Raw genomic sequence first — 26,593 nt, forward strand, 5'->3', positions numbered from 1 at the left:
AAGCCGGTGGGAATGTCCACTGTGATCTTATGGTAGCATTTGCCATTACCAGGCAATGGGGAAATAGTTAGAGCCAAAAAGGGAAATAACATCTGGATTAGTTGGATGAATAAGATATCATCATGCTACTAAGAATCATATGGTTGGCTGAGGTACTTGACAAAGATTTGTATTGATGCATGACTGATATATGCTAACTTAATGAAAAGTGGAAGTATTGATTAGAAAAAACTATAATTGATCTGTATTTGGCTTTGTACTTTAGATCTTTCAAAGAGGTTCTGTCACTCTATTCCCACAGCTGTTTAACCCTTTGTGAGTCTCTGGTCAGCTATACGTTTGTTTGTTTGTTCAATGTCTTACTTGTTATGTCTTTGCACAGAGATATTTGCCTTGTAAGTTTGAATTGTCTAAGTTAAGACACAATTGACCATCTTAAACTTTTCCCTAATCAAAGACAAATGTTAGAAACAATGGAATTTACAATGGGGGACAAAGAACTGGCTGACCAACTGAAACGTACTTTGCCAGAAAATGCTGGAAAATCTGAGCAGTTTTGACAGCATCTGTGGAGAGAGAATAGAACTAACGTTTTGAGTCAAGATCATCCAGCCTTGATACATTGTAACAACAGTATTTAAATGGATGATCCATTACAGTTTCTGGTCAATGGTAAGCCCCAGGATGTTGACAGCAGGGAATGCATCAATGGTAATGCCAGGTTACAATTCTGTTGTTTATAATATTTCCAGGACAAGAACTGCTCTATCAGTAAAGAATCTTGAACTAACTACTGCCTTTGCTAAATTTCAGCACTCTTAGTCCCTTCTGAGCAGCAGTTGGTGATATCTAGCAGTATCTGCAAAATATCATAACTAGCATGGGTGCAGCAAGAAGATGACAAATGTCTTGTTTTCAATGAAAACTCCTTCATTTGTTTTCTCATGGAAACGAGGCAACAACAAGTGAGAGAAGCTACACTTATACCTTATAGCTGGCATCCCAAAATTCACTGTGGATTCTATCCTCATGATAAACAGGACAAAACCTAAATCCATTAATGGGCAGCAAGTGGGTCAATGACCATTGACATAGAATCACACACTCCAACTGGTAACAGTCACAATAACTGAAGGGTCTGGGTAGAGATTTTGCAGCTGATATCCAAATGAACATGCTACCCCACGTTGAAAGCTGGTTGCCTGTGGGGCTGCAAGGCACAAATCATGGTGCAAATGCTCATTTTATGGATTTGTGCATCGTGTTGCATAAACTCATAATACTCAATCCTTCGTGCCAATGATGCAACATTGTCATCAATTACCTTTTATCAAACACATATCCTGCCTCCTTCTCTTTATCTATATATCTGAAATGTTCAGCATGTTGAAACAGCGGAAACCCAATTTAACTGGCTGAGAATATTCCCTTCACAGTTTTCATTATCCTGTAATGTCATTTTGAGAATTTCAATTGACACATAATTGCTCCATAATTTTCACTGTAAGATTGTTTAATGAAGTATCTTGCAATTTGAGCTGATCTATTAAAATATAAACAAACTGCACACCTTGCAATAAAATCAATTGCAGTTAATTACATGAAGAAACCTCTAATGTGTTCTACTGAATCACAGTGTAGCACTTTCATGGGCAGTTTCCTCTACTAAGTTGGTTATGGGATGAAATTTGCTTATTGACTCATGAGTTTGCTAAGCATCCAGAAGGGCCAAGCATTGTTCTGGGTGATGAACTAAGTTCAAGTAGCTCATAGTCATCAGTTATGTCAACTTAAACATCTGCTCGCCCATCATTTCCCTCGATGATTTAACAATCTCTTCATCAGGCTATGATGGAATTATTTCAACTTGTTATGTACGATACCCAAAGATAAATTGTCAGCTTTATTAAACTACTCATCAATGACTGTCCACTTGGCTTCCAGAATCTTGCCAGATGTGCATGAGTTTATGTAAACTATGGAAAACCAGATTGGAAAAAATTCCTAAATGTTTCAGTATGTGTCCACTGAGCTGTTTAATTATACATTGCAATTTTCATAATGGGGTAATAGGTCATTCTCTGACATACATAATTCCTGCATTACAAATTCCTAACCGTAGCCTGAAGTTCATAGAAATTCTACAGTGTAGAAGGGGGCCATTTGGCCCATCGAATCTGCACCAACAACAATTCCACCCCAGGTATCCTCACACATTTACCCTGCTAATCCCTCTAAGCTACATACCTCATGACAATAAGGGTCAATTTAGCATCGCCAATCAACCAAACCTGCATGTCTTCGGATGATGGGAGGAAACTGGAGGACCAGGAGGAAACCCATGCAAACACAGGGAGAATGTGCAAACTCCACACAGATAGCAACCCAAGCCAGGAATTGAACCCACGTCCCTGGAGCTATGAAGCAGCAGTGCTAACCATTGTGCCACCTGAGATTCCAGAGTTCTGAGATTCCAAATCTGAAAGGCACTTATGAAAGACCTTTCAAAACCTCAGGGAGTCTCAGAGCATTTTACAATTAATGAAGTGGTTTTGAAATGCAGTCACTTTTGTGATGTGGGAAATGCAGCAACCAATTTGCACCCAACAAGCTCAAATCAACAGCACTTAGAGAATAAAAAGCTAATCTATTTTAGTGTCAATTGAGGAACAAAAATTGATCAGGGTCAGTGAGGGAATCTCTGCATCCTTTTCAAAATACTGTCATTGGATCTTTTGCCTCCACCCAGGAAGACAGACAGGAGTTCAGTTTAACTTCTCTCCCAAAGTACAAAGATAGTCAAAATGCAGATGCTACTAAATTGTAAGATCATAAGAAATAAGAGAAGGATGAGGCCATACAACCCCTTCTCCATCATTCAGTTTGATCTGGTTGAAGAAATTTCTCCTCACCTCAGTTCTAAAACGTTTACCTCTTATCCTCAAATTATGACCCCTTGTTCTGGACTCCCCCAACATTGGGAATATTCTTTCTGAATTTACTATGTCTAACCTCGTTAGAATTTTATAAGCGTCTATGAGATCTTCTCTCACTGTTCTAAACTCTGATGAATACATTCTAACTGACTTAGTCTCTCCTCATATGACAGACCTGCCATTCCAGGAATCAGCCTCGTAAACCTTCTCTGCACTCCCTCTATAACAAGGACATCCTTCCTCAGATAAAGGCACCAAAACTGCACATGATACTCTAGGTGTGGCCTTACCAATGAGCTATACAATTGCAGCAAAACATCTCTATCTCTATAATGAAATCCTCTTGCTGTGAAGGCTAACATACTATTTGCCTTCTTTACTGCCTGCTGTACCTGAGCGCTTACTATCAGCGACTGATGCATGAGGACACCAAGGTCTCACTGAGTATCCACCTCTCTTAATTTACACACATTCAAATAATAATCTGTCTCCCTATCATTGCTACCTTACATTTATCCACATTATACTACATCTGCCATGCACATGCCCACACACTCAGCCTGCCCAAATCACGCTGGAGCATCTCTGCATCCTCCTGACAGCTCACTCTCCCACCCAACTTTGTATCATCTGCAAATTTGGAGATAATACATTCAGTTCCCTCTTCCAAATCATTAATATATAATGTGAACAGTTGGGATCCTAGCACGGAACCCTGCGGAACCCCAAAAGTCTCTGATTGCAAATCAGAAAAAGACCCATTTATGCCAACACTTTGCTTCCTATCTGCTAACCAGCTTTCTATCCATCTCAAAACATTACCCGCAATCCCATGTGCTTTAACTTTACATGGTAAACTGTTATGAGAGACCTTGTCAAAAGGCTTCTGAAAATCTAAACAAGCCACATCCACTGGTTTTCCTTGCTCAACTCTACAAGTTATATCCTCAAAGAATTCCACTAGATTTGTCAAGCATGATTTCCCCGTTCCAAATCCATGCTGACTTTGTCTGATTGCATTCCAAATGCTGAGTTATGAAATCCTTGATAATAGATTCTAGCAACTTCTCCAGTACCGATGTTAAGCTCACTGGTCTAAGTTCCCTGTTTTTTCTCCAACTCTGTTTTTGAATAGAGGGCTTACATTAGTTACCCGCCAATCCATAGGAACTATTCCAGAGTCCAACAAATTTTAGAAAACAACTACCAATGGATCTACTATTTTTAGGGCCACTTCCTTAAGTACTCTGGGATGAAAATTATCAAGACTTGGAGATTTGTTCACCTTCAATCCCATCATTTTTCCCCAAACGATTTCTCTCCTAATGCTGATTTCCTTCAGTTCCTCACTAAAACTTGTTTCTCTCAGAAATTCTGGTACGTTATTCATGACGTCCTTCGTAAAGCCAGAAGCAAAGTGTGAATTCAATTCCTCAGCTATTTCTTAATTCCCCGTAATGAATTCTCCCATTTCTGACCATGAGGGACTTATATTCATTTTTGTCAATCCTTTTCTCTTGACGTACCTATCGAAACTTTTACTGTCAGTTTTTATGTTCCCTGCTAGTTTACTTTCATACTCTATTTTTCCCTTCTTAATCAATCCCTTGGTCCTCCTTTGCTGAATTTGAAACTGCTCCCAATCCTCAGGTCTATTGATTTTTCTTGCCAATCCACTCCTGAAATGAAAGCAGTATGAAACAGAAAGGTGGGCATTATTTAATGGATCACTCCATCAACATTCTCACCAAATACTTGCCTATGTCCTTGCCCTTGTGCTGCCAACCATTCCATTTTTTCATATTGCTTGGTTGTAGCCCACCCGTACCTGGTGACCCATCATGTGCTGGTTCTAGCTTTACACTAGCTTCCAGGCTCAGTGCAGGGCCTGTAACAAAGCTGGTAGCTGAAAATGTGAAAACAAGTGATGGTACCTCTTCATCAGTATTGTGCTTTTGCTCAATTTCTTCAATGTTGAGGCTCCTGTGGCCAAGCTGGTGGCAGATGCTCGAGTGTCTAAAAGTAGAAACTCCAAAGGGGAAGCATATTGTGCTGGAAGTGTGCTGGGGTGGGAAGCAAGAGATCCATGGCTTACTCCTCAGGCCAGATAGCACAATGAAGATATATTAGGAGTTGAGTAGGGGACATAAGACTGGTATATCCCATCATCCTCAATATTCTCATCATCGTCAGTAGTGTGGGCTCCAGTAGAGACAACATATTGATCCTGCAAGCTTTTTCCTGTTCCTGTTTCCTACCAGTTCCACTTTCTCCCTACGACTGTTTGCCACCTCATCCTGTTAGAGAGAGGGAAAGATGTCTGTGATTTTTGTAGCTCTGCATTTGAGTGATGTGCCTGTCTCACTTGAATAGCTGGAAGTAGCTGTGAAAGTTGGTTGTGAAGCTGATAACATCGGCGGGTGTGTGATAAGATAGAGGATTTTGATATTAGGCTTGAGTGTCAAGTGCTCAGTTCTGTTGCTTGGTGAATAATGAGGGTGAATTGCACTGAGCAGTGTGAGATGTTGGGGAACAGTGGGTAGAAGATGTCAGATGAAGATGCATTCACTGCTATTGGCCACATGATGTGATTAGTTGTGGCATGGTTGTCAGGTTCTTGGGACTGGGCTATGGGCCAAGCGCTAGTAAATGGAATCAGGTGGGAGGCCAGGTGTTTCCCACATGTCGGTGTGGACATGATACACAAACAGCCTCTTCTACACAGTATGATTTTATGATTCTAGATTGAGGGGGTTGGCTTTTCTTGCTAACTGCTCCCATTCCCTTCTGAAAATCTCCTGGCTCCCTGCAGCACCATGGCATCATGATTACCTGCACCACCAATGTCTCCAGCACCACACTCATTGATCTGGATTCCCCTGCCTGTTCTGGTGTTCAGTTTCTAAGAATTTCCATTTGCAATAATCTTTTTGTGAAACTTCCCCTTACGAAGCAGCCTGGCTTTAAGAAAGGCTCGACTGTCTGTAACCACGTTAAAGTTAAAGTTTATTTATTAGTCACAAGTAAGGCTTACATTAACGCTGCAATGAAGTTACTGTGAAATTTTCCTAATCGCCACACACCTATTCAGGTCAAAGCACTAACCAGCACTCCTTCTGACTGTGGGAGGAAACCGGGGCACCTAAAGAAACCCTCGCAGACACAGGGAGAGTGTGCAATTTCCACACCAACAGTGATCCAAGCTGGGAATTGAACTCGGGTCCCTGGCGCAGTGAGGCTAACCACTGTACCATGTGCTGCCCACACACAGTGCTGCCCACACGTGGTGTGCAGTAAAGTTCTCAGTACCTCCTGCTGGGTGCAGAGTTTGCTGGCAGCACTGAGAAGGCGAGGGCAGTGCTGGAAGTGCAGGAACCCGTGCCAAAACCATTCAGATGAGATGGGTAGATGAATTTAGTGTCTTACCTGCCTCTATCTGAATTGGTGAGGTCACGTTACAAACTCTAACCCTGCTCCCAAACATTTCGGTGCATAAATTTCATACTCATAGATTTCAGTCTGCACACTCATCTCCAGACTAGGCTATGGTTGGTCATATCACTAAAGACATGAGAATTGGGAAACTCATTGATAATTTTGCCATCTTCATTCTGATTCACCCCTCTGAAGCTCTTCAGCAGCAGGGTCACAATCATCAGCATTAATATCAATGGGTGAGACATTTCTTCCAGTTGTCTCATCATCACTAAGCAAACAAAAGGCGATGCACCTACGAACAATGGAATTCTGCTGCCTTATGTTTCTATAGCATTTCTTTCAAGTGAGTTGCTGCTTTTAATTATATGTAATTAATATATATTGGTATGCATTACACAGTACTTAACAGCCATGACACATCCAAAATCAGCCTCAGGCATTGATTTTTGTGGTGTTTCTGCCATAAAGACAAATGGATGATAACTGGTTTGAAATGTTGTCTCTACGCTGCTGATGAGACCCTTTGAATCTCTTTTTGACTTGGGCATCCTAACCCATCATCACCAAATTATACACTGACCTTATACTTTTTCATAAAGTCTCAGATTACGAAAAAGATAACTGACAGGTAGAAGCCACATTTGCATAATGAACTGTTTAAATATTCAGATCTCATTTGTGCTGTAAGGCATTATTTGTCCGTAAGAGCCTTAACAACTACTGACCCTTTCAAAGCCTACATCGTTTGTCAAATCACATTAGGTTCAAGTTGGCTTACTGACAGCTCTGATCATTCCCTAGTTTTTCAAGCAACTATGAAATAAATTTTTGTGACATAGCCTTCTTTATGTATGCAAAACATTTCTTCTTAAGTTCTTCAGTGGTCACAAATATGTTACTTTGCTCTAAGGTAAAAGAACAGTGCGGGTCAGTTATGTATGCAAATTTGACATTTCATAACTCATTAGCAGATTCACGGATTCACATCTCCTCATACCACAGCGCACTGCTGCAGATTTTCGTAATTCTCACCTGGTGCACTTAACATATAGAATCAGATGGCCATTTGTGTACGTACCATTAGGGTCAACATAGCTGGTTTAAAAAGGAGATACATTAAAGCTTTTTCAAAATTAAGAGATCTGGGTATGAGCTAGGTTAGACGAAGAGAAAAGGTTAAAGGTACCCAGAGCCCAAATATAAAATACAAAGCTCATAAATTGTAGGAAGAATGGAAGTGTGAAAATAGCCGAGTTCCATATGCTTGGGGCCCTGCAAAAGCATAACCGAGATTATTCCTTAAGTGAGTCCTGATGTGGATGCAGCTCATGCTTTACATATAGAACATGAAAAATAGGACATGGAGTAGGGCATTTGGTTCTTTGAACCTGTCTCCAACCCCTTTCCAATATGAAGAGGCTGGCAACAGAACTATGGCAAATTGATCTTTTGTCCTCACTTTTATTTACAGATGAGATGTGGCCCCCAGTACAATTTCAAAGGCATTCACTATGAATGTGTGTGTATATGTATGTGTGTGTGTATTGAGGGGGTGGTTGTTGTGGGGGGGGGGATGGTAGGAGGTGGGGAATTACCTCTACGATGCTGGGGTGCATCTTGTGGATGGTCCACATTGCTGCCACAGTTTGTCAGTGCTGCAAACAGTGAGCATTTGTGGATTGTGTATGAATCAATCAGGCAGCTTTGTCCTGGGTGGTGTCAAGCTTCTTGAATGGAGTGGGGGTGGATGGTGGAGGGATTGGCAATCACGAGGTGTGTATGTGTGACCCAGCAGCAGTCCACACACTCCTGTTCCTCCCTGTTACATATTCAGGCAAGCAAAAACCATACTAACTACAGTGCTTATGAGATTCTGGCGGTTGACTTTCAAGATTATTTTTAACAATTCAGAAACTAATTTTTCAAGCAAAAAAGTGGATCAAGAGGTATAGATGAAGAGATATGGTGCTGAAAAATTTGCTTCAAATGGTCCAAATCATTAGTGTAAGTGTTCAGAGTCTGTTGTTCCATTGGCATTGTCTGCAAACTACTACTTTGCCAAGTGGCCAATATTCATGCATTAAATCTTTAAAGTGAGGCTGTTCAATCACAGGCACATACAGCCTAGGTTAATCGTGTACCAGTCCAAAATTTAAACATGCAGACATTCAACAGGGGTTGTGAAATAGCAATCAGAATTGTGAATATGACTTATTTTCTCCTCACTATCCTGAGAGCAATTGTTGTACCACAGTGAATGTTGTGGCTGTAATATGCTAGCTAAACACCACCTGAAGCATAAATACAGGATAAAATAAGCCATTTAGGGAGCTCAGAAAAGTATTTAAAAATTAGAAAGATAAATTAGTTTAGATTAGATGAAATACAAATTGAAGTAATGAAAATAGCAGAAAAATTAATGGCTATATTGCTTCAGTAATGATCTTTTTTTAATTAATTTGCAGGATGTGGACATTGCTGACTAGACCAGCATTTGTCTTCCATCTGTAATTTCCTTGAGTAGATGGAGGTGAGCTGCCTTCTTAAACAACACAGTCCCTATGGTATAAGTACATCCACAATGCTGTTAGAGAGGGAGTTCCAGAATTTTGAACCAGCGATGGTGAAGGAATTGCAATATATTTCCAAGTTATGATAATGTGTGATTTGAAGGGGAACTTCCAGGTGGTGGCATTTCCATGTATCTGCTGTTGTTGGCTTTCTAGATGGAAGCAGTTGTAGGTTTGGAAGGGCGACTTAAGGGCGCTGGTGATTTCTTGCAAAGCATCTTGTGGATGGTGCACTCTGCTACCACTGTTTGTCAATGGTGAAGGGAGTGAATGTTTATGCAAGAGGTGCAAATGAAGCAGGCTGCTTTATGCTGGATGGTATCAAGCTTTCTGAATTGGAACTTCACTCATTCAGACAAGTGGAGAGTGTTGCATCTCATTCCTGACTAACGCCTTGTAGAAGTTGGGCAGGCTTTGTGGAACAAAGAAAGAACAAAACAAAACAAAGAAAAATACAGTACAGGAACATGATACCCAAACTAAACTAAAAAAAAACCTTCTGCCCTTACTTGGGCCTTATTGTTCTATTCTTTCAATTCACACCTTATTCATGTATCCATCCAGATGCCTCTTTAAATATTTTTAGTGTGCTTGCTTTCACCACCTCCTCTGGCAGCATTTTCCAGGTGACTACCAGTCTCTGTGAAAAACTTCTCCGTATATCTGCCTTAAACTTTCGCTCTCTCACCTTGAGCCTGTGCCCCATTGTAATAGATACTTCCACCCTTGGAGAAAAACCTGACTATCCACCCTGTCTATGCCTCTCATAATTTTGTAGACCTCTATTCGGTCTCCCCGCAACCTCCATCTTTCCAGTGGAAACAATCCTAGTTTATTCAACCTCTCATAGACAACACCTTCGAAACCAGGGCAACACCCTGTGAACATTTTTTACACTCTCTCCAAAGTTTCCACGTCCTTCTGAAGGTGTGGTGACCAGAATTGCATGAAATACTCCAAATAAGTGTGTAACTTGTTTCAGGAGTTGTAGCCTCTAACCTGTTCTATTTTATTTCACAGTATTTATATGGCTAGTTCAGTTCAGTTTCTGGTTAATGGTAACCCTCAGAATGTTGCCAGAAGGGGATTCAGTGATGGCAATGCCATTGACTACCAAGGGGAGATAGTTTAGATTCTCTCTTGTTGGTGATGGTAGTTGCCTGGCAATTGTCTGGCGTGAATGTCACTTGCTACTTGTCAGACTCAAGCCTGGACATTGTCCAGGTCTTGCTGCATTTGTTCATGGATATTTCAATATCTGAGCAGTCGCAAATGGTGCTGAACATTGTGCAGCCATCAGCAAACATCCCCTCTTCCGACCTTCTGGTGGAAGGTAGGTCATTGTTGAAGCAGAGTAAGATGTGTGGCCTAGAACACTATCCTGAGGAACTGGTGGGTGGCACAGTGACACACTGGTTATCTGGATTCAGTTCCGGCCTTGGGCAACTGTCTGTGTGGAGTCTGCATGTTCTCCCCTTGCCTGTGTGTATTTTCTCAGTTTCCTCCCATGTTCAAAAGTGAGCAGGTTAGATGGATTGACCATTCTAAAATGCACTTTAGTATCCAAGGATGTGTGGCTTAGATAGTAAATGCACAGGGTTATGGGGATGAAGTAGGGAGGGGATGGCAAGGGGGTGCGGTGCTGGGTATGCTGGTCTTTTGGAGAGTTATTGCAGACTTGATGATCTGTACCAGCTCTCCAAATGGCCTCCTTCAGCACTGTAGGGATTCTTTGGTTCTAACTTCTGCAGTGATGTCCTGGAACTGAGATGATTGACATTCAGGCACCACAGCCTAAAGTAAGTATAGATTTACTAAAATCTAATGAAAAGATTTTCTTTGGCATATACCATCTAGTTTTACAAGTGTGAAATTGGGTTTTATGTTCTGCTAACCAGCTGAAAATTCAGGAGCAAGGCTCTAATGGCCAGCCCAGGAAAGCCAGGAACTGGCTTTTGCAATTGCTTGAGGTTCGGGGAGGATGTCCTATCCCTAAGATCTGCCAGTCAATCTGCAGTCAGCAACACCAGGAATGGTGGTCACTGGTGGGACATAGTCAGGTCCCTATGCAGGAATGTGGCTGGAGTCCAGGCTTTAGAATCCAGACAGAGAGGGAGGAAGACTTTAACTGACTCTTAATTCTCACTTTAAGGGCCTTAATTAACCCAATGGCAAGTTGGCCTCCTGAATCTATCCAGTCACTGGCAAAATACGATCTGAGGTGGAGATGTGATGGACATAGCAACCATGTCATCCCAGCCAATGTTACTCCTTGGGTCCTGAACAGAGGGTGGGTCCAGGGCTGGAGGGGGGAGGGAAGAAGAGGGTGAGTGGGGTGAGGTGGGGTGGGTGCTTGAGCAAAGAAAAATGATCAACCTAATGATTCGTTCTTATGTAAAGTTGCAAAATCATATTATAACCAATGATACTTGTTAACTTCTTTGCTGAGTTTAAAAGTAAACCTTTATTGACTATTTTACCTTGAGAGACAGGACTACTAATTCTATCCCTGTCTTGAAATAATATTTACACTTCCCAGCAGGATTCACTTCAAAGCAATCAGGAACTGGAATTGTGGTCTTGTGTCATGAAAGCTTCAGCAGTGGAGATTAGCTGACTGCAAAGACTGGAACTCAAACCTACATCTTTCTGGTCTGCATTCAATATTTGTCCATTGAACCATCAGAGATACAAAATCTGATTCTCCAACAGTGAAATGAGGAAATGCAGCATGGTAACATCTTCAGCGTCCAAATATTGGATTGTTCATGAATCAATTAAGTGAGAAGCAGGCAATGCTTATTTCACTGAGAGGATGTATTGCATATAGAACAAATGTTATTCTTTTGCATACTCATTACTGATAATGCATGCTAACATTCGTATATCCTCTCTGTAGTTGGGAAGATGCTGATTAAAACAATGTTGCCAGCATTCTGTGGATTTCTCTAGATGGTTAATTTTGTTTTATTTCGGTTTAATTTGCTTGATTGTTACATACAGTATTCATGAGTTGAATAATATTTATACCAAATAAAATGTTGATTCAGACAGATTAATCCTCTCTAATTATTCAACAGATGAAACACTAGCTATAGAATCCCAATGAATCCATCAACCTGAGGCACTGAATGCAACGTCAAGCCACTTTCTGATTTCAAGTGGAAAACAAACTAATTATGTGGAAATATGGTAATTTAATGTGCTGTAGGACTGGTTCCTCATCTCATTAGTGTTGATCTTTATTATCTACTCCCTGTGTTATTTCTTCCAGGAAGAAATGCCCTTTCTAAACACATGAACAATTCTGACCAGTCTGCCCATGTTTTATTTCATAAAGTTAATTTACATAATTGGAAGTTACTGTTCGGTAGAAATGATATCTTTAAAATGGACAATTATCATTTGCTGCTTTATTTCTATGTTAATGTTCAGTTCCTAATTTTAAGTAAAAATGGGGCAAACCACCTATCTAGATAGGTACATCAACCTAATACTGGGCCACCCAGTTTGTCAATTTATGGTAAAAGTTATAATTTGTCATATAACAATATCTATAATTTATTTTGGCAATAGTATTTTCACATGATTTGTTTTCGCTAAATAATGGGTCACCTCTGAAAATGACATCAACTCTCATCAATTGCATTACATTCAATATATATACTTTATAGGTTTTCATCCTACATGGGGTTGCACAGTAGCACAGTGGTTAGCACTGCTTCCTCACAGTGCCAGAAACTTGGATTCAATTCCAGGCTTAGGTCAGTGCCTGTGCAGAGTCTGCACGTTCTCCCTGTGTCTGTGCAGGTTTCTTCTAGGTGCTCCGGTTTCCTCCCACAGTCCAAAAGACATGCTGGTTCAGTGCATTGGCCATGCTAAGTTCTCCCTCAGAGTACCTGAACAGGTGCCAGACTGTGGTAACTAGGGATTTTCACAGTAACTTCATTGCAGTGTTAATGTAAGCCTACTGTGACACTAATAAATAAATAAATAAACTAATTCTCTTTCTGTTAGTTATTTTTGCCAGTCCCTAATAATAGATCATTAACTGTTTGATAAAAAGATAACACAGCAGTTCAATATTTTCTAACCTTCCTTTCCCCTTAATATTCACTTGTATTGTATTGCTAGTTATAAACTTGCAGCATACCCTGATGACACAGCCCTACTTGCAAAATCAGAAGAGGCACTACAAAATATTGTACTCAAGTAAATTCTTGAACTTTAAAACAGATTGGGAATGAACACCAGAAAGATGAAATTTATAGTAGAAAGAATACATTAGAAGAAACTAGGGTGAAGGTTGAAATGGAAGTTTATCTAGTTGGGATAATTAATAACAATAGATGATAGATACAATCCTTAAGTCAGTGGAAAGATAGAAGGAGCCAGAGGTAATTTTGTGACAATGAAGGATGTGTTAACAAGGAAACTTCAGAACGTAACAAGGAAAAAACTCACAAGATGCAACTTTCTGTTCACTTACCTGTCTGCCTCAGGACAATGAATAACGATCTGTCAAAGAAAATAGAGGCCTTTAAAATGTGGATGCTAAGAGGCTTGCTAAATTTCCAGAATATAGACCATCAGGCAAATGAAGAGGCATGTGAGATTGCAAAAGCAAAATGAACTCTAAAAAGTGGCATTGAGTGAAAAAAAACTGACCATCTGATTAGAGCTGAAAAACTACTGAACTGTCTTCTGGAGGGCAAACTGGGGGAAGCAGAAAGATAGATGTCACAAAATGATTGTGGATGCGTCACTGTATAAGATTGGTGCAAGGCAGATGAGTGTGACATACTGACAGCAGATCTCCTGATAGCAATAGCTACAAGCAGCCACAGTAATGCTAACATAGATAATCAATGTATATTCTGTACAACGATAACAGTTTCCAGAATCTTCAGTGCCGGTTTATGTTGTCTATAGGGTATTGTTATAAGAGTTTTCCTGACTTGTGCCAGATGCAACAAAGACATTTTTTTAAATTCATTCGTGGGACATGGGCATTGCTGGCTGGCCAGCATTTATTGCCCATCCCTAGTTGCTCTTAGAGGGCAGGTGAGAGTCAACCACATTGCTGTGACTCTGGAGCCACATGTAGGCCAAACGAGGTAAGGATGGCAAATTTCCTTCCCTGAAGGACATTAGTGAGCCAGATCAGTTTTTCTGACAATGGTTTCATGGTTATCAGAAGATTCTTAATTCCAGATTTTTTTTATTGAATTCAAATTTCACCATCTGCTGTGACAGGATTCGAATTTGAGCCCCCAGAATATTAGCTGAGTTTCAGAATTAATAATCTAGCGATAATACCACTAGGCCATCAACTCCCCAGATTAAGTCCATCAAAAGTCATCCTTACATTCATGTGTTCCGAATGATGGGGGCGAGCTTACCAAAAAAATTCTAAGTGCCGAAGAAGAATGAAAATGGGAGAGAGCCACACCCATTTTTTGAGCTTATGGCACTTAGTACAAAAAAAGAGGCAAAGTATGATTCTCGCTTTTAGTGGGACTGGACAGAGTCTGTTCTCGCTGAGAAGCTACAAAGGGTCATGAATGAAGTCCAGTCCATCACTCAAACCAGCCTCCCATCCATTGACACTATCTACACTTCCCACTGCCTTGGAAAAGCAGCCAGCATAATCAAAGACCCCATGCACCCTGGATATACACTCTTCTACCTTCTTCTGTCAGGAAAATGACACAGAAGTTTGAGATCATGTACCAATCGACTCAAGAACAGCCTCTTCCCTGCTGCCATCAGATTTTTGAATGGACCTATCTCGCATTAAGTTGATCTTTCTCTACACCCAGCTATGACTTTAATATTCTGCACTCTTTCCTTCTCTATGTACAGTATGCTTTGTCTATATAGTGCGCAAGAAACAATACTTTTCACTGTATACGAATATATGTGACAATAATAAATCAAATCAAATCAGTGTAAGCAGCAATCACATTGTTGCTGCTAGGTTTATATAATCCTAATGCATGATTGCATGTAAAATAGCATGCGTTGGAATATGTAGCATTTTTCATCCATCAGTAAATCACTGCTGCATAATTGTGTGAAATACTTTAATACCAGAATTCAATTTCTCTTCTTCTCCCAGATGGTCTACAAGGATTTACAAGCTTCAGTGCTCAAAAGGTGTGGTTCAAATGCTACTTGTAATATAACTGAGATACATGCCTCTATTTTCCAAGGTAAGTGGATGACTGTAATTCTTTTTTGATTTCATGTGGGACTCTACATGTTGTCTTCAATCTGAAAACATCACATAAAATGGCATTCATTGAATGCTGAAGTTGGCTACTTGCCGTACTTTTCCCACACCAAGCCATTATTAAATTCATTTTGAGAAGGCTTCTTAAAATACCAAGATTTCAAGACTTACTAGAAATTTTAAAAAGTGTGGTTAAGTATGTTGGACTTTCTGTTATATGAATATTTCTTCATGTTGAACCTAAAACACATGAATCAAGGTATCTCCTTCCTTATTACCATTCAAGCTTAGAATTACCACCATGTGTACACAATTTGCATTGCAATTTAGCCTATATTTAACTAATTTGTTTAGGAGACGAATATCTAATTATATGCAGACTGCTATAATTCTGATCACAATGATAAGCTTCTAAAAGAGATTACTTCATCAAATATTCTTGTTCCAATATGCACTTGGTCAAAAATGATCTCTTCTGCCCATGAATATTTGTACCAAAGTTATTTGATTAATAGCTACATTATACCTGTATATCATATGTTACTGACTAAAATGGAAAATATCTCTTTTGCATTCTTGCTTTCTGTCTCTGCCATGTAAGTTAATGGAGATTGCTCTCTGCCTGGAGTTCCTGGTTCATTTCTTCATCTCTACTGCTAAAAATGAAATTGCAGTTGTATGTCCTTTGGTGTAAAGCAGAATAAAATACTACACCTTGTATAAAACATCCTTTGAGTTATTACCTTTTTTCATGAGGTTTTGAGAAAGCTAAACTCTAAAGTGGTCAGTAACAGCTACAGCCTCAAATCTCATAGTAAAAATGTACACCAAAATTCTCCCCCCAATAAAAGCATCATTTCTCTTTAAGACACGCAGAGCCCACGATGCTGCATTTAAACTGAGTTAAGTGGGTGTGGTCAACTCTTTCACATCGGCCCAAAACCTGATTCTACTTATCGTCTCCAATATATAATGAACAGTATAAAAAGCACAAGGATGTCTCTGAAACAGATACTGTATTAAGGAGGTCATGTATGCTGGTTGCAGGTTGAAAGTTTGTTTTATTTTGCTGAATATTCAAGCTGTTTAGTACTCGGGGCTGGGGGGGGTGTGTTGGGTGGCTGTTATGGAGGGTTCTATCAAGAATTTTACCATCTTAATTAGTCAGTTCTGCAGCAAGTATAATTGTGGAATGGGGCATGGATTTTCCAAAAAATAATTCCTCTTTACCTTTACCATGTTTAATTGTATCAAATACTATGAAGTAGTTATGAAGGACAAGGAATCATAATGCACCATGAGTACAGACAACTTTTGCGAGGACATTTCTAAAGGCAGAAGAGATTCAAGTAGGAGGCTTTGGAATGGTGGGCACAGTGCCAGATGACAAAACTTGAAGCTGAAAGGAAGTGTGGCAGACATCTGGATGGATGGTCTCAGTCTTTAGAGATACACAGTTAAGTGCTTTAGATGCAGAAGTTAGCCCCTTTAAGGGGCGTACGTCGGAAGGATCATAAGACCCGATCGCCCAATGGGAAAGGAGCGCAAGGACCTTGGGGCAAAACCTGGGCTTTTGTAACCAGATTGACCTGAGAGCTGAGAAAGAACACATGGATTGTAGCACTCTGTATGTAGCTGTAAATTGTAATAAACCCGCTGTCATTTGTTGGCTAACTGATGGTCTCCAGTTGTCATTACAATCAGCAAGAAATAGATAATTTAGCCAAAGAATATAAGGGAATGAGAGAATGCAGATGAGAACAGTGCAGATGAGAATTACAGGCCATGAAGGGAAAATGGTAACAAACTCTGACATACATGGAGGTTCTGCAAGGCCACTCCCAAAATGTGGAGCTAATGGGTAGGATAGAAGTGAAATCCACTATATTGTGTGGCACAAATATCTGAAAGAAGTCAAACTCCACGCAGAGCAGCTTCTGAAGCCACATCTCAAAGTACACAGAGCAGCACCTCGCATGTACTGGAGGATATTCTGTAAACTTCCCTCAGCAGCTGAAAACTTTCTAATTCTATAAGGTTTGTTCTCTCACAAATCACTAGAAACTCATTCCTGTTCTCTGTAGCAATTGGGTAGCTTGTGCCTGCTCCTCAGAGAAAGAGTTAGGGTGTGATAATTAAACGTGAGAAACAGCAATTTTGTTTAGATCTCACCTGGGAGGTTGGTGAGAAGAAGCAGATCTTCAGAGGGCTCGGGAGATCAAGATATTGAATTAGATGATCAGCCATGATCAAAATGAATGACACAGCAGGCTCAAAGGGCTGAATGGCCTCCTCCTGCTCCTAGTTTCTATATTTCCAAACAGTCACACTGTGAGGTATACTGAATCTGGTCCTCATCTGTCCAACTATAATAGCCGCTGGACTGGTTTTCTCTCCCTCATAACCATGCATTCAGCATTCGCAATGTCATCTGGTTTCTGGTATCCTTCATGACATTTGCCATCATTCTTTTCCAGCTTGTGAAATTGTGAAAGTGCACATATTGCACATTTCACTAAACAATGTTGGCACACAGTACAAGGCAGTACAAGACCAATGTGGACACTGGAACCTTCTTTTGAAACTTCCAATAGCCACTCCTCAGCTTTCTCTTATGTAATGTTCTCTGTGGTGTCTCCTCTACTGCTAGTGATCTATAACGAGGCATCACAGACCATGCATGGTGCTGATCTAATAACTATCCTATTTCTTAGCCCTGCTATTGAGCTGATGAAGTACAAACGCATCAGGGAACTTCACAGCAGATCATGATTTCATGTGTGAGAGGCGGTTCCTGCCATTGTTAAACGACGCAGCTTGTGGGCCAAAGAGTCTGTTTGTGCTGTAGTTTTTCAATGATCGACACGTCGTGAAATGGAAGTCTTTGTGGTTCAGTTAAAAGTTGATGTTTGCATTTAAAGCACACAATGTCCTAGTTATGTAATCAATAACCCTTACAATGATGGAGAATTCAGCAATTGTTAAAACTTTGATGTCCTTTTCAGTTACCTATGTGAGGCATTTTCAAATTGCACATATTTGAAGTGTCCTGCTCAAAGCTGACATTGGTGACTTGTGTTATAGAGGAGTGCATAGTAAATTGGTTGACTCAAACATATTCCCTGTAGTTCGCTAGAATGTGCTTGCAATGTTAAGAGCTGTGATCACTTTCTCTACCACTATCATACAATCACAAAACCACAGAACCTCTACAGTGCAGAAGGAGGCCATTTAAACTATTGAGTCTGCACTGACTCTCCAACAGAGGTCTCTTTTGAAATGCCTGATCAATCTTGCTACTGTCACAGCTCACTGTTACCCGTTGTCTTCCAGTATGTAGATCACATGCAATATTAGTGTTCTCGCTCAGGCCAATAACCCCAGGATCGGAACATTGGCTATGACACATCATCTAGTCCTGACATTAGACTCCTGAAACAAGCGCTCTACTCGGAGCCTCGACACAGCAAGTCACATTCAAAAGGGCTTCAAGGATACTCTCAAAGTCTCATTGGAAAACCTCACTATCTCCACAGGCAGTTGGGAATCCCTGATACAAGACCACCTGACCCTGAGGTGTAGGAAAAACATCTGAGAGGTACATAAGAGCTTCATTGTCAAGAGAAAAATGGAGTCAAGCATCCACAGTGAAAGGAGTGTGTGACAACCCAGGGTGAAACCATGATCAGACAGTGACGAGGCTAGCCCACTGCACTCTAGATGTACTGACATCTTCAATCATGGTTTTGCTGAGCTAGGCTCAAGTAAGCAATCAGGATGGTCAATGAGATTGCACTGAGGCTTTACCTGATGCAATTTTTCAAAGCCTTCTCGGCCTTTTGGCTAAGATGAAGTGTTGGATCAAACCTAGGAGGAGGTGAAATGCCTCATTATGTCAGCTTGGATCTTGTTTGATAGAGTCCAAGATGGGATGTATATCCTTGTCTTGTTTGCTTGGATCTGGTTTGTCCCTCATGTGGGGACTCTGATTGGACTTGATTGGCTTTTTTGATTTGGAATAAAGTATGAAAAGGTCCAAAAAAAGAGTGTGACAATCCAGGCACTACACCCACCCGGGTACCCACCTACCTGCTCCTTCAACCATCATCTGCTCCACCTGTGACAGGGACGGCACATTCGATTCCTCATTCAAAGAACAAAGAACAAAAACAGCCCGGGAAACAGGCCCTTCGGCCCAACGAGCCCGCGCCGCCATTTTAGTATTACCCCCTCTACCCATGACCCTTATCTATTGTTTTTATGGCAATCCACATTGAGGGAAACTAATTTAGGGACAACTTATTATTTCTAATCAGCCTAATAGCACATCTTTGGAGTGTGGGAGGAAACCGGAGCACCCGGAGAAAACCCACGCAGAATGCACCAACTCCCACAGACACTGGCACAAATCCATGAGTCTGCACAGCAAACAGTGATAGTCACTGAGCTGTCGTGTTGCCCAGCATCTGGTCCAGTTTAAGCACACACTAACGACATGAAGCACTAGGCCAATCTCGAACATTCAAGAGCAGCCCAAGTACGACCCATCGCATGTATGCCCCTCGTTGGACAACAAGGCAGACCGACTTAAAACCTGTGAATTAAGAGAGAAAAAACATTATTATCATACCACATCCTTTTTGGACGTCCCACTGCTAATGAACTTTATTTAAAACAATCTCCTATATCGTCCCATCTCCAACCGACTCATGTGCCTGTCTAAGTTACTCTTAAACAACTCCAGCATGCCTGCCTCCACCACCTTACTTGGCAGAGCATTCCATACCCCCACAACCCTCTGTGTGAAAAAGCTCCCTCTAATATCTGTGTTATACCTCTCCCCCCTCGCCTTAAGCCGGACAATTCCTCTGTAGTGTGGAAGCAAATCATCCTTAACTCCAAGTGACTGCCTAAGACGATCATGTAAAGTTAGGTTCCATTGGGTAACTCTTTCGCAGCTCAGTAATTCTCTTTAAACAAAATGAGACGCCACTGTTTAAAAAAGGAGGTAGACACAAGGCGGGTAATTTTAGGCCAGTTAGCTTAACTTCTGTAGTGGGGATACTGCTTGAATCTATCATCAAGAAAGAAATAGTGAGACATCTGGATAGAAATTGCCCCATTAGAAGACACAGCCTGGGTTCATGAAAGGCAGGTCATGTTTAACTAATCTACTGAACTTCTTTGGTGGACAATGGGGAAACGGTGGATGTGTTGTATCTGGATTTCCAGAAGGTATTTAACAAGGTGCCGCACATAAAGGCTGCTGCATAAGATAAAGGTGCACGGTGTTACAGGTAATGTATTAGCATGGATAGAGGATTGGTTAATGAACAGAAAGCAAAGCATGGGGATAAATAGGTATTTTTCTAGTCAGCGAACAGTGGCTAGTAGTATGCCTCAGGGATTAGTGTTGGGATTGCAATTGTTTACAGTTTATATAGATGATTTGGAGTTGGGGACCAAGTGTAATATGTCAAAGTTCACAGATGACACCAAGATGAGTGGTAGATCAAAGTGTGCAGAGGACATTGAAAGTCTGCAAAGGAATTAAGATAGTTTGTGAGTGGACAAGAATCTGACAGGTGGAGTGCAACATTAGTAAATGTGAGGTCATCCATTTTGGCAGGAATAACAGCAAAATGGACTATTATTTAAATAGTAAAAAATTGCAGCATGCTGCTGTGCAGAAGGACCTGGGTGTTCTTGTGCAAGAATCTCAAGGAGTTGGTTTGCAGGTATAGCAGGTAATTAAGAAGGCAAATGGAATTTTGTCCTTTATTGCTAGAGGGATGGAGTTTAAAAACAGTGAGGTCATGTTGCAGCTGTATAAGGTGCTGGTGAGGCCACACCTGGAGTACTGTATATAGTTTTAGTCTCCTTACATGAGAAAGGATATACTGGCACTGGAGGGAGTACAGAGGAGATTCATTGGGTTGATTCCAGATTTGAGAGTGTTGGCTTATGAAGAAAGGCTGAGCAGACTGGGACTATACTCATTGGAATTTAGAAGAATGAGGGGGGGATCTTATAGAAACATGTAAATTATGAAGGGGATATATATGACAGAAGCAGGGAGGTTGTTTCCACTGGCGGGTGAAACTAGAACTAGGGGGCATGACCTCAAAATAAGGGGGAGCAGATTTAGGACTGAGATGAGGAGGAACTCATTTCTTCCAAAGGGTTGTGAATCTGTGGAGTTTCCTGCCCAGTGAAGCAGTTGAGGCTGCCTTGTTGAATGTTTTTAAGGCAAAAATAAATAACTTTTTGAACAGTAAAGGAATTAAGAGTTACGATGAGCAGATGGGTAAGTGGAGCTGAGTCCATGAAAAGATCAGCCATGATCTTATTGAATGGTGGAGCAGGCCCTGAGGGGCCAGATGGCCTACTCCTGCTCCTAGTTGTAATATTCTTATGTTAAACAGTGGAGGACATTCTCAATGGGCGATGGAAAAGGAGAAGTAATGAAATATCAGACACTGGGGCCATTCCATCTTATCTCTGTCACTTGCACGTGGTTGTCACTGAAGTGTTTGTGCTTATTCAGTACACCCTGAAACTTAGGGGCATTTATAGGAGGCACTTCTTCATAAAAATACAGTAAGAATCAGCCCTATCAAAAGTCCCTGCCCTCCAGAAAAGGTTCAATTACTGAATTACGCCCTTCTACGATTCATAGCATGTGGATCACCTTCAAATAACTGATTTGAGAGTCACTCTGATTTATTCTCGGTTCACATGTTGGTTTAATTTAAGGGGGTAGGTGATTTATTATTCCCACATGCTTTCTTTTGTTTCAGACTATTTTACATGAACTGTAGCTATTTCCTCAGGGTCACACCATAAGAGAATAAGTAACGGAGAGCTTTTCTATGTTGATTATTTTAATTAAAAGGATATAATTTTAAAACTGCTCCGAATTGAGGGGATGAGGAATTCCTCTCCCTGCTCATTCTTAGATATATGTTCTGAAACAATTTTAAATGTATTGTAACCTTTCCTCAGGAAGTAACTACAACCTAATGTCTACTAATTACTTTACTTAAGTTATAATGTTAGGCCTGAGGCAGTATGTAGTTCCAGATGGAATTCTACATTTATAGCATACAGTTGCTATTGAAAACCTGCAGAAGAAATGGCAGGGAGAATTTACTTTGCATAATTTCCTCCTTAAATGGGGCCAACCCCTGCAATAAGAGCTCCATTGAATGAAGAACTCATAGGGGAAAGTTATGTACACCCATGCATCAGTAAAGACATCTTAAAGTGCAGCAAACAATGCCTGTAGATGCTCCATCAGCATTCCCATTGATTAAAATGAATAAAAATTATGGGAAAGAGCCTCTGCCATTTTTTTGATAACCTAGCGCAATGTTCTAACAAAGCTGAGGAGTAACAGAGAATTTTGCTCATCCAGAATCATAGAATTATAGAATCCCAACAGAGCCATTTGACCTGCACTGATTCTCTGAAAGAGCATCTTACCCAGGCCCAAGCCCCTGTCTCATTCCCGTGCATTTACCATGGCTAATCCACCTAACCTACACAGAGAGGACTCACAATGTTAAAATGGCAGCGTGGGCTCACTGGGCCAAAGGGCCAGTTTCCCGTGCTGTGTTGTTCTTTGTTCTTTACCTTTGGACTAGCCAAGATCCACTGATCACTGAAGATCCCAGTGAATGATTCAAAGCAGCGCAAAACATTTTCCTCTCAAGAAATAACACCAAGAACAAATTATCTAGGCCAGAATTTGATGTTGCAGCCACATGGTGTCTTCCCCCGGCAGACAGACCAGTCAAATTGTCATTGGTTTCAGTAGGACTGTATTATCCTACCGGGCAGTAGGGGCCATAAAACCCTGGCCCTGAAGTCAGCTGTGGCTCAGTTGGAAGTCTCTGGGTTCAAATCCCCTCCAGTGACCTGAGCACAAAAGCATAGATGACATTCCAGTTCAGACTGAAGATGTCTTTTACTGAAGGATGCAGTCTTTCCGATGAGGGGTTGAAGCAAAGGCCTGTCTACATTCTCAGATGGGCATAAAAGATTCCATGGCACGGTTGCGAAGAAGAGGGAGTTAGGCCCCTGCATTCTCCATGTACAGGTTTTCCTGAGTGGCGTCAAAACGCCCTGAGAGGTAAAAAGTGCGATTCACGTGTAATTGAGAGATGTGATTTTCAAAACACTTAGCTGGCAGAGGAGTGCAGACCACACTCAGGAAGGTTGAAAACCTGATTTTAATACATTGGCAACTCATTACCATTCACGCTCACGGGATTTTCATCCCTCACGGAATATTCATGAGCCGCCAGAGTGATATCACGTGTCAATTACAATAGTTCCATTAAAGTATGAACCTGGTGCCCTTAGGGGCTCTGAGGGAGATTTTATGTTGAGCACTCAGGGGGGGCTCAAAGCTCTGAGAGGACACATGGAATGCAGATAAGTGAACTCGGGGTCAGGGGTGGGGGGTTTAGTCATGCAATCTTGGGGGGAGGAGTCCCTTGTAGTCTTCACCTTCCACTCATTTCAAGGCGTCCTCTGCCTCGAGGGGTCACTGGCAGGCAGTACCTCCCATGTCCTCTTTGCTTTTCCATTCTGTGCAGATTGAGTGCTCTACCTTTGCGTGAGCTTGAGGTTGGGTTACATGAGAGGAATGCAGAAGGTCAGGACTGGTTTCCACTCTGAGCTTCCATGTTGTGGTTTGGTGTGAGGGAAACCTCTGAGGGTGCAGTGGGGGGGTCTTAGTTCCTGCTGCCTGAGACTCTGCAACATAGGGGAGGGTGGCGACAGTGTACTTTGAAACCCACACTCAGACAACAGTGCGAGCCCAAAGGGGTTTAGCTGCATGGAATTTCAAATTCCCTTCTCAGGGAAGTTTGACAGTCAGGAATAAATCTTGTTGTGCATGGCTGTGGCTGATGGCTGGCAGTTCAACTCTACAGCCTGTGTGACCTGGGAATATGAGGGTGCCCTTTAGGAATGTGCTTGGCCTGCTAACCGCAGTCCTCTCCAGTATCAGTTGTACCTCATCAGCTACAAAACGAAGCCAGTTGCCATAAGGACAACCTCACCCTTCCTTGACGAATCAATTAAATGTCAAGAATTAAACTTCAGCTTCACTGATTGGAGTTAAGTCTCTGGAACCCTACGCCCCAAAACTCACACAAGCTTTAACACAACGCAGCTTAGACTGATGTGAACCCCTGTGCAAGGCTTGACAGTGATGTCCATCTTTGAAGTACCCCATCAGGACCCAGATGCTGGTCTCATGCATCCACTCAACTGCCCTTTCAGATAATGCCAGATTTTGGGAGGGGTGGGGGTGGAATTTGGTTGTTAAATGCCACTGAGATTGTGGGCCCTATTTTACTCTTTTGAATCTAAGTGCTTGGTGGGCTTGAAACTGGGAATGTTTCAGATCCGACTTTTAGACCCGTTCTCAGACACCGCCAAAAAGCACTCTGCCTGAAAAAATATCAGCGAGTCCGAATCGTGCTGCAGAAGCCTGCACCCAAAATCCTGCAGCTCTGATCGGTGCCTCCAACAGCACATGCGCAGAAAAAAAATGAAAGAATACAGTGCAGGGGGACCTGGGCTACAGTGCAGAGGGACCTGGGCTACAGTGCAGAGGGACCTGGGCTACAGTGCAGAGGGTCCTGGGGGTCCTTGTGCACGAATCGCAAAAACCCAGTCTGCAGATACAGCAGGTGATCAAGAAGGCAAATGGAATGTTGGCCTTTATAGCGAGGGGGACAGAATATAAAAGCAGGGAGGTCTTGCTGCAACTGTACAGTTCACTGGTGAGGCCACAACTGGAGTACTGTGTGCAGTTTTGGTCGCCGTATTTGCGGAAGGATATATTGGCCTTGGAGGGAGTGCAGAGAAGGTTCACCAGGCTGATACCGGAGATGAGGAGGTTAGCTTATGAAGAGAGATTGAATAGACTGGGTCTGTACTCGTTAGAGTTTAGAAGGCTGAGGGGGGGTCTTATAGAGATGGACGAGCTAATGAAGGGGCTAGATAGGGTAGAGGTAGAGAGATTCTTCCCTCTTAGAAAGGATGGCAGAACTAGAGGGCACAGCCTCAAAATAAGGGGAGGGCAGTTTAGAATGGAGTTGAGGAGGAACTTCTTCACTCAATGGATGGTGAATCTCTGGAATTCTCTGCCCATTGAAGTGGTGGAGGCTACCTCGTTGATTATATTTAAGACACGGGTAGATAGGTTTTTGATAGACAAGGGGATTAAGGGTTATGGGGTGAAAGCGGGTAAGTGGAACTGAGCCACTTCAGATCAGCCATGATCTTATTGAATGGCGGGGCAGGCTCGAAGGGCTAGATGGCCTACTCCTGCTCCTATTTCTTATGTTCTTGTGTAATGCTACTCCCCTGCCACATCGCTCCCGGGCTTGATAATGCCCCCACTGGTCCCCATAGACATTACCCCCCCCCACCAAATTACTAACCCCCTTTTATCCCAACACGCTCCACCACCCAGATCGATTGTGGCCCCTTCCCTCTCACTGATCATAGGCAAGAGTGGCAGCAGACCCCGCTTTTCCATTAATGATCTCAGGCAGAGTAGCAGCGGACATCCCTACCCCCACAACCAAACTCAAGAAGACAGCCGTCTGAGCCATCTTCCCCTCCCCTACCGATCTCAAGCAGAGAGAAGTTGGATGCGCAGCACTTACCTCCTCGTTAACTGGAGTGCTGGAATCAGACTTTTGTACAGCATGTTTGTTTCGCGCCAAATCTGGATGGGTGGACGCGTTGGTAAAGGGGGAAGTGCCGGTAAAGTTGTGCGTGCAGCGCATTAAGTCAACTCAAATGTATGCAAATGCATTTAAATTGCCGCTGTGCCTGTTTCGGGTGCAGTTCTGATTGCAACCGTTGTTAGGGGAAACTAGGTAAAGGGGGGGACTAGTGCAGAGGCAGCACGGATCACGCTACTTGCCTCATGCCTGACTTTACCGAGTTTTTGCACCCGTAAACGGGCGCAACCTGATATGTCTCAGAGGATCCATGCGTTGAGCAGAACCAATGTGGGGATGTGGCTGTAGTATCAGAGGGAGGGTGTGAGGAATAGCGGAGAGGCAGTCATCAAGTGGGGAGTGTTTGGATCGAAATCCCAGAGGCATTGTGAGTTGAGGGTTAAGGATCTGTTAGAAATCCTCATTGCTCATTGTGGTGTTCTCTTCATTTCAGTGCATGATTCTGGAGAATCACAGAGCCAATTCTACTCATTGCAATAGAGCAGTAACAGAGACTCTATCGTACTGCTGCACGTGGCCTAGACCAGCACCCTGCAGATGAGGAGAAGTCTGGGTGTGTAGTTATTGTAGGAGCAGCACCACAGATGCTGGAGCCTCAAAGGAGACTTTATTAGAAAATGGCCTTCCTCCTCCCCAGCCAGC

Source organism: Carcharhinus amblyrhynchos, chromosome 9, assembly GCF_965287045.1.
Source record: "Carcharhinus amblyrhynchos chromosome 9, sCarAmb.v2.hapA, whole genome shotgun sequence".
In the NCBI taxonomy this organism is placed as follows: Eukaryota; Metazoa; Chordata; class Chondrichthyes; order Carcharhiniformes; family Carcharhinidae; genus Carcharhinus; species Carcharhinus amblyrhynchos.